This window comes from Scyliorhinus torazame, chromosome 4 (assembly GCF_047496885.1).
Source record: "Scyliorhinus torazame isolate Kashiwa2021f chromosome 4, sScyTor2.1, whole genome shotgun sequence".
In the NCBI taxonomy this organism is placed as follows: Eukaryota; Metazoa; Chordata; class Chondrichthyes; order Carcharhiniformes; family Scyliorhinidae; genus Scyliorhinus; species Scyliorhinus torazame.
In genome coordinates this window covers 7,286,392-7,297,068 of record NC_092710.1, presented here as the reverse complement: position 1 = coordinate 7,297,068, position 10,677 = coordinate 7,286,392, and the positions used below count along the sequence as shown (strand labels likewise).

At 63.2% G+C, this 10,677-nt stretch overlaps 1 long non-coding RNA gene across 1 annotated transcript; it reads left to right on the top strand.

Moving 5' to 3' along the window:
- The first annotated feature begins 9 nt into the window (after window positions 1–9).
- LOC140411550 (uncharacterized) lies at window positions 10–6,211 on the top strand. The gene is made up of 2 exons (XR_011940860.1): window positions 10–234; window positions 5,951–6,211. It is a non-coding gene; the product is annotated as an uncharacterized lncRNA (long non-coding RNA).
- Window positions 6,212–10,677: the final 4,466 nt, after the last annotated feature.

Below are 10,677 nucleotides of genomic sequence, written 5' to 3'. Positions count from 1 at the left end.
CACCTCTCTCTCTCTCTCTCTCTCTCCCTCTCTCTCCCCCTCTCTCTCTGTCTCTCTCTAACCCGCCCTCTCTCTCTCCTGTGCCCAGGTGTTGACTGGATGAACCAGATGTTGTGGCGTTTTGTGAAGGGGAATGCTCGCGTGGCCGAGATCGACATGCTCTGGGAAATCAGCAAGCAGATCGAGGGACACACCATCTGTGCGCTGGGTGACGGGGCAGCGTGGCCAGCGCAGGTAGATCCCCGCTCCGTCCTGCTCACGGGAGCGTGCCCCCTCGCCCTCCCCGTCTACCCCCTCCCCGTTTACCCCCCTCCTGTCTCCTCCCCCCCCCCCTCCTGTCCCCCCCCTCCTGTCTCCCCCCCCTGCTGTCTTTCCCCCCCCCTGCTGTCTTCCCCCCCCCCCTGCTGTCTTCCCCCCCCCCCTGCTGTCTTCCCCCCCCCCTGCTGTCTTCCCCCCCTGCTGTCTTCCCCCCCTGCTGTCTTCCCCCCCCCCCCTGCTGTCTCCCCCACCCCCTGCTGTCTCCCCCCCTGCTGTCTCCCCCCCCCCCCTGCTGTCTCTCCCCCTCCTGTCTCCCCGCCCTCCTGTCTCTCCCCCCCCCCTCCTGTCTCCCCCCCCCTCCTGTCTCTCTCGCCCCCTGCTGTCTCCCCCTGCTGTCTCCCCCCCCCCTGCTGTCTCCCCCCCCTGCTGTCTCCCCCCCTGCTGTCTCCCCCCCCTGCTGTCTCCCCCCCTGCTGTCTCCCCCCCCTGCTGTCTCCCCCCCCTGCTGTCTCCCCCTGCTGTCTCCCCCCCCCCTGCTGTCTCCCCCCCCCCTGCTGTCTCCCCCCCCCCTGCTGTCTCCCCCCCCCCCTGCTGTCTCCCCCCCCCCTGCTGTCTCCCCCCCCCTGCTGTCTCCCCCCCTGCTGTCTCCCCCCCTGCTGTCTCCCCCCCCTGCTGTCTCCCCCCCCTGCTGTCTCCCCCCCCTGCTGTCTCCCCCCCCTGCTGTCTCCCCCCCTGCTGTCTCCCCCCCTGCTGTCTCCCCCCCCTGCTGTCTCCCCCCCCCTGCTGTCTCCCCCCCCTGCTGTCTCCCCCCCCTGCTGTCCCCCCCCCTGCTGTCTCCCCCCCCTGCTGTCTCCCCCCCTGCTGTCTCTTCCCCCTGCTGTCTCTTCCCCTGCTGTCTCTTCCCCTGCTGCTGTCTCTTCCCCTGCTGTCTCTTCCCCCTGCTGTCTCTCCCCCCTGCTGTCTCTCCCCCCTGCTGTCTCTCCCCCCCTGCTGTCTCTCCCCCCCTGCTGTCTCTTCCCCCCTGCTGTCTCTTCCCCCCTGCTGTCTCTTCCCCCCTGCTGTCTCTTCCCCCCCTGCTGTCTCTTCCCCCCTGCTGTCTCTTCCCCCCTGCTGTCTCTTCCCCCCTGCTGTCTCTTCCCCCCTGCTGTCTCTTCCCCCCTGCTGTCTCTTCCCCCCTGCTGTCTCTTCCCCCTCCTGTCTCTTCCCCCCTCCTGTCTCTCTCCCCCCCCCCCCCCCCTCTGTCTCCCCCAAGCGGGTCTCCGATCGCCGTGTTGCCCACTATGTAACTGTGTCTCTCTTCCCCCCCCCCGCCCCCGTCTCCCCCAAGCTGGTCTCCGATCGCCGTGTTGCCCCCTGTGTAACTGTGTCTCTCTCTCTTTCCCCCCCCTGTCTCCCCCAAGCGGGTCTCCGATCGCCGTGTTGCCCACTGTGTAACTGTGTCTCTCTCTCTCTCCCCCCCGTCTCCCCCAAGCGGGTCTCCGATCGCCGTGTTGCCGACTGTGTAACTGTGTCTCTCTCTCTCCCCCCCCCCCCCCCCCCCCCGTCTCCCCCAAGCTGGTCTCCGATCGCCGTGTTGCCCACTGTGTAACTGTGTCTCTCTCTCTCTTCCCCCCTCCCCCACCCCCCTGTCTCCCCCAAGCTGGTCTCCGATCGCCGTGTTGCCCACTGTGTAACTGTCTCTCTCTCTCTCTCTTTCCCCCCCCCCCCCCCCCCCATGTCTCCCCCAAGCGGGTCTCCGATCGCCGTGTTGCCCACTGTGTAACTGTGTATCTCTCTCTCTTCCCCCCCCCCCCCCCCCCCCCGTCTCTCCCAAGCGGGTCTCCGATCGCCGTGTTGCCCACTGTGTAACTGTGTCTCTCTCTTCCCCCCCCCCCCTCCCCCCCCCCCCCCCTCCCCCAAGCGGGTCTCCGATCGCCGTGTTGCCCACTGTCTAACTGTGTCTCTCTCTCTCTCTCTCCCCCCCTCCCCTGTCTCCCCCAAGCGGGTCTCCGATCGCCGTGTTGCCCACTGTGTAACTGTGTCTCTCTCTCTCTTCCCCCCCCCCCCCCCCCGTCTCCCCCAAGCGGGTCTCCGATCGCCGTGTTGCCCACTGTGTAACTGTCTCTCTCTCTCTCTCCCCCCCCCCCCCCCCCCCCCCCCCCCAATGTCTCCCCCAAGCGGGTCTCCGATCGCCGTGTTGCCCACTGTGTAACTGTGTCTCTCTCTCTCCCCCCCACCCCTGTCTCCCCCAAGCCGGTCTCCGATCGCCGTGTTGCCGACTGTGTAACTGTGTCTCTCCCTCCCCCCCCCCCCCCCCCCGTCTCCCCCAAGCGGGTCTCCGATCGCCGTGTTGCCCACTGTGTAACTGTGTCTCTCTCCCCCCCCCCCCCCCCCCCCGTCTCCCCCAAGCGGGTCTCCGATCGCCGTGTTGCCCACTGTGTAACTGTGTCTCTCTCTCTCTTCCCCCCCCCCCCCATGTCTCCCCCAAGCGGGTCTCCGATTGCCGTGTTGCCGACTGTGTAACTGTGTCTCTCCCTCCCCCCCCCCCCTGTCTCCCCCAAGCGGGTCTCCGATCGCCGTGTTGCCCACTGTGTAACTGTGTCTCTCTCTTCCCCCCCCCCCCCCCCCCCCCTGTCTCGCCCAAGCGGGGTCTCCGATCGCCGTGTTGCCCACTGTGTAACTGTGTCTCTCTCTGTCTCTCTCCCCCCCCCCCCCCCCCGTCTCCCCCAAGCGGGTCTCCGATCGCCGTGTTGCCCACTGTGTAACTGTGTCTCTCTCTTCCCCCCCCCCCCGTCTCCCCCAAGCGGGTCTCCGATCGCCGTGTTGCCCACTGTGTAACTGTGTCTCTCTCTCTCCCCCCCCCCCGTGTCCCCCAAGCGGGTCTCCGATCGCCGTGTTGCCCACTATGTAACTGTGTCTCTCTCTCTTTCCCCCCCCCCCCCCCCCCCCCCCCCCCCCCCTGTCTCCCCCAAGCGGGTCTCCGATCGCCGTGTTGCCGACTGTGTAACTGTGTCTCTCTCTCTCCCCCCCCCCCCCCCCCTCCCGTCTCCCCCAAGCGGGTCTCCGATCGCCGTGTTGCCCACTGTGTAACTGTGTCTCTCTCCCCCCCCCCCCCCCCCCCGTCTCCCCAAGCGGGTCTCCGATCGCCGTGTTGCCGACTGTGTAACTGTGTCTCTCTTCCCCCCCCCCCCCCCCACCCCCCTGTCTCCCCCAAGCGGGTCTCCGATCGCCGTGTTGCCCACTGTGTAACTGTGTCTCTCTCTCTCCCCCCCCCCCCCCCCCTCCCCCAAGCGGGTCTCCGATCGCCGTGTTGCCCACTGTGTAACTGTGTCTCTCTCTCTCTTCCCCCCCCCCCCCCCCCCTGTCTGCCCCAAGCTGGTCTCCGATCGCCGTGTTGCCCACTGTGTAACTGTGTCTCTCTTTCCCCCCCCCCCCCCCCCCCCCCCCCCCCCCCTGTCTCCCCCAAGCGGGTCTCCGATCGCCGTGTTGCCCACTGTGTAACTGTGTCTCTCTCTCTTTCCTCCCCCCCCCCCCCCCCCCCCCCCCGTCTCCCCCAAGCGGGTCTCCGATCGCCGTGTTGCCCACTGTGTAACTGTGTCTCTCTCTCCCCCCCCCTCCCCCAAGCGGGTCTCCGATCGCCGTGTTGCCCACTGTGTAACTGTGTCTCTCTCTCCCCCCCCCCCCCCCCTCCCCCAAGCGGGTCTCCGATCGCCGTGTTGCCCACTGTGTAACTGTGTCTCTCTCTCTTTCCCCCCTCTTCCCCCCCCCCCGTCTCCCCCAAGCGGGTCTCCGATCGCCGTGTTGCCCACTGTGTAACTGTGTCTCTCTCTCCCCCCCCCCCCCCCTCCCCCAAGCGGGTCTCCGATCGCCGTGTTGCCCACTGTGTAACTGTGTCTCTCTCTCTTTCCCCCCTCTTCCCCCCCCCCCCCCCCCCGTCTCCCCCAAGCGGGTCTACGATCGCCGTGTTGCCCACTGTGTCTCTTTCCCCCCCCCCCCCCCCCCCCTGTCTCCCCCAAGCGGGTCTCCGATCGCCGTGTTGCCCACTGTGTAACTGTGTCTCTCTCTCTTTCCCCCCTCTTCCCCCCCCCCCCCCCCCCCCGTCTCCCCCAAGCGGGTCTACGATCGCCGTGTTGCCCACTGTGTCTCTCTTCCCCCCCCCCCCCCCCCCCACCCCCCTGTCTCCCCCAAGCGGGTCTCCGATCGCCGTGTTGCCCACTGTGTAACTGTGTCTCTCTCTCCCCCCCCCCCCCCCCCCTCCCCCAAGCGGGTCTCCGATCGCCGTGTTGCCCACTGTGTAACTGTGTCTCTCTTTCCCCCCCCCCCCCCCCCCCCTGTCTCCCCCAAGCGGGTCTCCGATCGCCGTGTTGCCCACTGTGTAACTGTGTCTCTCTCTCTTTCCCCCTCTTCCCCCCCCCCCCCCTCCCGTCTCCCCCAAGCGGGTCTCCGATCGCCGTGTTGCCAACTGTGTCTCTCTCCCCCCCCCCCCTCCCCTCCCCCCCCCCCCTGTCTCCCCCTAGCGGGTCTCCGATCGCCGTGTTGCCCCCTGTGTAACTGTGTCTCTCCCTTCCCCCCCCGTCTCCCCCAAGCGGGTCTCCGATCGCCGTGTTGCCCACTGTGTAACTGTGTCTCTCTCTCTCTCCCCCCCCCCCCCCCGTCTCCCCCGTCTCCCCCAAGCGGGTCTCCGATCGCCGTGTTGCCCACTGTGTAACTGTGTCTCTCTCCCTCCCCCCCCCCCCCCCCCAAGCGGGTCTCCGATCGCCGTGTTGCCCACTGTGTAACTGTGTCTCTCTCTCCCCCCCCGCCCCCCTGTCTCCCCCAAGCGGGTCTCCGATCGCCGTGTTGCCCCCTGTGTAACTGTGTCTCTCTCTCTCTCCCCCCCCCCCCCCCCCCCCCGTCCCCGTCTCCCCCAAGCGGGTCTCCGATCGCCGTGTTGCCCACTGTGTAACTGTGTCTCTCTCCCCGCCCCCCCCCCCCCAAGCGGGTCTCCGATCGCCGTGTTGCCCCCTGTGTAACTGTGTCTCTCTCTCTCTCCCCCCCTCCCCCAAGCGGGTCTCCGATCGCCGTGTTGCCCACTGTGTAACTGTGTCTCTCTCCCCCCCCCCCCACCCCCCCCCTCCCCCAAGCGGGTCTCCGATCGCCGTGTTGCCCACTGTGTAACTGTGTCTCTCTCTCTCCCCCCCCCCCCCCCCCCGTCTCCCCCAAGCGGGTCTCCGATCGCCGTGTTGCCCACTGTGTAACTGTGTCTCTCTCTCTCTTTCCCCCCCCCCCCCCCAAGCGGGTCTCCGATCGCCGTGTTGCCCCCTGTGTAACTGTGTTCTCTCTCTCCCCCCCTCCCCCAAGCGGGTCTCCGATCGCCGTGTTGCCCACTGTGTAACTGTGTCTCTCTCCCCCCCCCCCACCCCCCCCCTCCCCCAAGCGGGTCTCCGATCGCCGTGTTGCCCACTGTGTAACTGTGTCTCTCTCTCCCCCCCTCCCCCCCCCCCCCCCCCCCGTCTCCCCCAAGCGGGTCTCCGATCGCCGTGTTGCCCACTGTGTAACTGTGTCTCTCTTCCCCCCCCCCCCCCCCCCGTCTCCCCCAAGCGGGTCTCCGATCGCCGTGTTGCCCACTGTGTAACTGTCTCTCTCTCTCTCTCCCCCCCCCCCCCCCGTCTCCCCCAAGCGGGTCTCCGATCGCTGTGTTGCCCACTGTGTAACTGTGTCTCTCTCTGTCTCAGGGTTTAATCCGACATTTCCGCCCGGAGATGGAGAAACGGATCCAGTCGGCCGGGCAGGATGGGAGGGTGAAAGCCGCCCTGTGAACAGCCAGCGCGAGTGACCGTGCTGCTCGACTTGTGGGGCTTCCCCAGAGTCCCTGTCGCCTGGCAATTATTTATATACCTGAGACTTCGCTTGTTCCTGTAAAACAGACATTGGTCTGACATTGGGACAGATTGCATTTAATGTTCAATATCCCCAATAAAACTTCTTCAGACACACTGCGGAACTGTCCACGTAACAGACACAGCATGGTCCCAGCACCCTCCCTATCTCTGTAACCTCCTCCAGTCCCAGCACCCTCCCTATCTCTGTAACCTCCTCCAGCCCCCACAACCCTCCCTATCGCTCTAACTTCCTCCAGTCCCAGCAACCTCCCTATCTCTGTAACCTCCTCCAGTCCCAGCACCCTCCCTATCTCTGTAACCTCCTCCAGCCCCTACAACCCTCCCTATCTCTGTAACCTCCTCCAGCCCCCACAACCCTCCCTATCGCTCTAACCTCCTCCAGTCCCAGCAACCTCCCTATCTCTGTAACCTCCTCCAGTCCCAGCACCCTCCCTATCTCTGTAACCTCCTCCAGCCCCCACAACCCTCCCTATCTCTGTAACCTCCTCCAGTCCCAGCACCCTCCCTACCTCTGTAACCACCTCCAGTCCCAGCACCCTCCCTACCTCTGTAACCTCCTCCAGTCCCAGCACCCTCCCTACCTCTGTAACCTCCTCCAGTCCCAGCACCCTCCCTATCTCTGTAACCTCCTCCAGTCCCAGCACCCTCCCTATCTCTGTAACCTCCTCCAGTCCCAGCACCCTCCCTATCTCTGTAACCTCCTCCAGCCCCCACAACCCTCCCTATCGCTCTAACCTCCTCCAGTCCCAGCAACCTCCCTATCTCTGTAACCTCCTCCAGTCCCAGCACCCTCCCTATCTCTGTAACCTCCTCCAGCCCCTACAACCCTCCCTATCTCTGTAAGCTCCTCCAGCCCCCACAACCCTCCCTATCGCTCTAACCTCCTCCAGTCCCAGCAACCTCCCTATCTCTGTAACCTCCTCCAGTCCCAGCACCCTCCCTATCTCTGTAACCTCCTCCAGTCCCAGCACCCTCCCTATCTCTGTAACCTCCTCCAGCCCCCACAACCCTCCCTATCTCTGTAACCTCCTCCAGTCCCAGCACCCTCCCTATCTCTGTAACCTCCTCCAGCCCCTACAACCCTCCCTATCTCTGTAACCTCCTCCAGCCCCCACAACCCTCCCTATCGCTCTAACCTCCTCCAGTCCCAGCAACCTCCCTATCTCTGTAACCTCCTCCAGTCCCAGCACCCTCCCTATCTCTGTAACCTCCTCCAGCCCCCACAACCCTCCCTATCTCTGTAACCTCCTCCAGTCCCAGCACCCTCCCTACCTCTGTAACCACCTCCAGTCCCAGCACCCTCCCTACCTCTGTAACCTCCTCCAGTCCCAGCACCCTCCCTACCTGTGTAACCTCCTCCAGCCCCTACAACCCTCCCTACCTCTGTAACCTCCTCCAGTCCCAGCACCCTCCCTACCTGTGTAACCTCCTCCAGCCCCTACAACCCTCCCTACCTCTCTAACCTCCTCCAGTCCCAGCACCCTCCCTACCTCTGTAACCTCCTCCAGTCTCAGCACCCTCCCTATCTCTGTAACCTCCTCCAGCCCCTACAACTCTCCCTATCTCAGTAACCTCCTCCAGCCCCTACAACCCTCCCTATCTCTGTAACCTCCTCCAGTCCCAGCACCCTCCCTATCTCTGTAACCTCCTCCAGCCCCTACAACTCTCCCTATCTCTGTAACCTCCTCTAGCCCCTACAACCCTCCCTATCTCTGTAACCTCCTCCAGACCCTTCAACCCTCCTCATCTCTGTAACCTCCAGCCCCTACAACCCTCCCTATCTCTGTAACCTCCTCCAGCCCCTACAACCCTCCCTATCTCTGTAACCTCCTCCAACCCCTACAACCCACCCTATCTCTGTAACCTCCTCCAGTCCCTACAACCCTCCCTATCTCTGTAACCTCCTCCAGCCCCTACAACCCTCCCTATCTCTGTAACCTCCTCCAGCCCCCTACAGCCCTCCCTACCTCTGTAACCTCCTCCAGTCCCAGCACCCTCCCTATCTCTGTAACCTCCTCCAGTCCCAGCACCCTCCCTACCTCTCTAACCTCCTCCAGTCCCAGCACCCTCCCTACCTCTGTAACCACCTCCAGTCCCAGCACCCTCCCTACCTCTGTAACCTACTCCAGTCCCAACACCCTCCCTACCTCTGTAACCACCTCCAGCCCCGACAACCCTCCCTATCTCTGTAACCTCCTCCAGCGCCTACACCCCTTCCTATCTCTGTAACCTCCTCCAGCCCCTACAACCCTCCCTATCTCTGTAACCTCCTCCAGTCCCAGCACCCTCCCTATCTCTGTAACCTCCTCCAGTCCCAGCACCCTCCCTATCTCTGTAACCTCCTCCAGTCCCAGCACCCTCCCTACCTCTGTAACCACCTCCAGCCCCTACAACCCTCCCTATCTCTGTAACCTCCTCCAGCGCCTACACCCCTACCTATCTCTGTAACCTCCTCCAGCCCCTACAACCCTCCCTATCTCTGTAACCTCCTCCAGCCCCTACAACCCTCCCTATCTCTGTAACCGCCTCCAGTCCCAGCACCCTCCCTATCTCTGTAACCTCCTCCAGTCCCAGAACCCTCCCTATCTCTAACCTCCTCCAGCCGCTACAACCCTCCCTATCTCTGTAACCTCCTCCAGTCCCAGCACCCTCCCTATCTCTGTAACCTCCTCCAGTCCCAGCACCCTCCCTACCTCTGTAACCATCTCCAGTCCCAGCACCCTCCCTATCTCTGTAACCTCCTCCAGTCCCCTACAATCCTCCCTATCTCTGTAACCTCCTCCAGTCCCAGCACCCTCCCTATCTCTGTAACCACCTCCAGCCCCTACACCCCTCCCTATCTCTGTAACCTCCTCCAGTCCCCACAACCCTCCCTACCTCTGTAATCTCCTCCAGCCCCTACAACCCTCCCTATCTCTGTAACCTCCTCCAGCCCCTACACCCCTCCCTATCTCTGTAACCTCCTCCAACCCCTACACTCCTCCCTATCTCTGTAACCTCCTCCAGCCCCTACAACCCTTCAGGGAGTGGCGGAGCTGAATAGTGTCGGTGTGGAACTCGCTCCCACAGGGAGTGGCGGAGGTGAATAGTGTCGATGTGGAACTCGCTCCCACAGGGAGTGACGGAGGTGAATAGTGTCGATGTGGAACTCGCTCCCACAGGGAGTGACGGAGGTGAATAGTGTCGGTGTGGAACTCGCTCCCACAGGGAGTGACGGAGGTGAATAGTGTCGATGTGGAACACGCTCCCACAGGGAGTGACGGAGGTGAATAGTGTCGATGTGGAACTCGCTCCCACAGGGAGTGACGGAGGTGAATAGTGTCGATGTGGTACTCGCTCCCACAGGGAATGACGGAGGTGAATAGTGTCGGTGTGGAACTCCCACGAGGAGTGACGGAGGTGAATAGTGTCGATGTGGTACTCGCTCCCACAGGGAGTGACGGAGGTGAATAGTGTCGATGTGGAACTCGCTCCCACAGGGAGTGATCGAGGTGAATAGTGTTGATGTGGAACTCGCTCCCACAGGGAGTGACGGAGGTCAATAGTGTTGATGTGGAACTCGCTCCCACAGGGAGTGACGGAGGTGAATAGTGTCGATGTGGAACTCGCTCCCACAGGGAGTGACGGAGGTGAATAGTGTCGATGTGGAACTCGCTCCCACAGGGAGTGACGGAGGTGAATAGTGTCGGTGTGGAACTCGCTCCCACAGGGAGTGACGGAGGTGAATAGTGTCGATGTGGAACACGCTCCCACAGGGAGTGACGGAGGTGAATAGTGTCGATGTGGAACTCGCTCCCACAGGGAGTGACGGAGGTGAATAGTGTCGATGTGGTACTCGCTCCCACAGGGAATGACGGAGGTGAATAGTGTCGGTGTGGAACTCCCACGAGGAGTGACGGAGGTGAATAGTGTCGATGTGGTACTCGCTCCCACAGGGAATGACGGAGGTGAATAGTATCGATGTGGAACTCGCTCCCACAGGGAGTGATGGAGGTGAATAGTGTCGATGTGGAACTCGCTCCCGCAGGGAGTGACGGAGGTGAATAGTGACGATGTGGAACTCGCTCCCACAGGGAGTGATGGAGGTGAATAGTGTCGATGTGGAACTCGCTCCCACAGGGAGTGACGGACGTGAATAGTGTCGATGTGGAACTCGCTCCCACAGGGAGTGACGTAGGTGAATAGTGTCGGTGTGGAACTCGCTCCCACAGGGAGTGACGGAGGTGAATAGTGTCGGTGTGGAACTCACTACCACAGGGAGTGACGGAGGTGAATAGTGTCTGTGGAACTCGCTCCCACAGGGAGTGACGGAGGTGAATAGTGTCGATGTGGAACTCGCTCCCACAGAGAGTGACGGAGGTGAATAGTGTCGGTGTGGAACTCGCTCCCACAGGGAGTGATCGAGGTGAGTAGTGTCGATGTGGAACTCACTCCCACAGGGAGTGACGGAGGTGAATAGTGTCGGTGTGGAACTCGCTCCCACAGGGAGTGATCGAGGTGAATAGTGTCGATGTGGAACTCGCTCCCACAGGGAGTGACGGAGGTGAATAGTGTCGATG